Source organism: Hydra vulgaris, chromosome 12 (genome assembly GCF_038396675.1).
Source record: "Hydra vulgaris chromosome 12, alternate assembly HydraT2T_AEP".
Lineage (NCBI taxonomy): Eukaryota > Metazoa > Cnidaria > Hydrozoa > Anthoathecata > Hydridae > Hydra > Hydra vulgaris.
The window spans coordinates 52946526-52948854 of record NC_088931.1 but is presented as its reverse complement, the minus strand read 5'-3'; positions in this window follow the sequence as shown (position 1 = coordinate 52948854).

Here is a 2329-nt window from a genome sequence, read left to right as displayed (position 1 = left end):
TAAAATTAGTATGAGTACTAATATGATGTCTGCGCTTTTTATGAAGGTAATATTTTTTTATTTCGTTGCTATGGATACCTTTATTTTGCTTAGCAACAACCTACTTTTGTTATCTGCAGATATTTTATAAGTGCTATATTCACTAAATTTGGCATGAGTACCAATATGAGATCACACTTCTTACAAAAGTGATAATTTTTTAAATTTATTTGTTATGGATACTTATATTGCTTAGTTACCGGATACTTTCCTTAGTTACAAAGTGGTAAATTGATATTTGAATATCTTATCGGATTTTTGACCCACCTATATTGAATAAAAATTTCGCGATAAGATTTAAAGTCTTTATTTCTAGCCTTTTGAGCTTCCTCTGACATAAGTCCGATGGGTAATGTAAGGCTTTTAATTATGTCATGTCCATGTATCAATACTTTGTGAACTGATTGAGCCATGTAATACCATGGATAAAGGGACACATATAGTCTAAAAGTGTCAAAACAATAATCCTTGAACTTTAAGCAGTCTATTTCATATCCTGAAGAGAGCGTTACCAAGATAATGTAAAATCTGAATATAAGGTTTTGGTCAATACCCAGAATTTCAGCTGTTTTTTTTATATGCTGCAAAAGCACGCCTTGAGGTATTGCCATCATTACTTGTTCCAGAACCACCACTTTTAGGGAAATCAACAACAAGTCCCATTTTGTTCATAAAATCAGTCTGAATCTTTTGTTTAGCTACAGATGCCTTTTCTTTGTGTTCTTTAGATCTTGCTTGCCACTTTCTTGTTTCTTTTTTATATGCAATGTGCAATAACATCTCAAAAAATCAAATCCATGCATGAAGACTGGAAAGACCATATTTGAACTCTCTGTTAGTATAATCTATATTAAGGATATCAAGACTATTCATATTTTTTGGAGAGACACCACACACTGCATTGGTATGAGTTATTTTTTTCAGATAATATTGTTTGAACCTTCCCATCAATCATTGTAAGTTCAATAATACAATTCACTTCAATAGAAGATCCGCAAACCTCTAATAAAATCATACCCAAGCTTTCCATCTCACTTTTAATGTACTGATCTTCTTCAATCACAGATTCCTTGGATTCCATTTTGTATGCAAATCTTATGGGTCTACAATAGGCTGTGGAGGACGACTTTTGATTTCTCCAAATAGGCACCTTTTCGTTGCTGTTGTTAAATCCAGTCAAATCCAATGGGACAAGACAAGTAATAAATAATGATTCTTCACGCTTTAAATCTCTGTTAATGTCGGGTTCTGATAAAACTTGTTTATAAATGCTTTGGCCAGTAGCACCATCAAAACCAGCCTTACACGTTAGTGTCATTGTTTTTATTGCTTTGTCGTTCAATATCAAGTGCCTTAGCACAGGTTCCTGAACTGCACAGATTCTTTGCAAAGTATGAGTCATTAAATCTTTTAAAGGAACTGAAGTTGAATAGTCCTCCACTGTTATGTTTGCAGGATAACATTTCAATTTTGCATCTCTGACATCATTGTAAGCGGGGTAGATGTTATATTCTTTCTCTAAGGCTCCGCTTCTAATCAATTGATAGGAAGCTTTTGTCAGACTTGCATCAATTATTAAAGCCAGTGCTTCGTCTGCTGAATATTTAGTTGCTTTATCTGTATTTGATATATTTAAAACATTCTTGGCAGCAATAACAACAGATTCATCTCTAAATTTTTTATTAGCAGCAAAAAATAATTCATTGGATGAATGAGATTTAATTAAACAAGATACACGCCGTTTTTTAGTTTTATTAGAACTATTATCAAATGCAACTGGTTTTCGACCACGTCTACTTGCAGTTGGTTCATTGTCTTTTTTTCTGACAATTAAATATTCATTAAGCCAGTTCACAAACTTCTTTTCAAAATTTTTCACAGTATAGTTTGCAGATTTCCACTTTTTTTTATACAAGTAAACAAATCGTTGAACAGCATGTCTAAAATCAACGTCTTTAAAATCAGCAAATTTTGGCTGAATAAATTTTAATATATCTTCAGTAATATTTTGTTTTGAAATACTAAGATTGTTTTTTTGGAGAAAATTATGAATGTCTAAGTTTAACAAAGCCATATCTAAATAATTATTGTAACAAGTATTTTGTATTTAAAAGTAAAATGTTATAATATATATGCCGCCTGGACTACTAATACTTGTTAGTAATTAAGTTACTACAAGTGTTAGTAATTAAAATTAAAAGTAATTAAATTACTGTCAGTGTTAGTAATTAAATTACTAACAACTACCGAAAATATGTTGTTGCTATGTTATGCAAAGTAAGGTATCCAT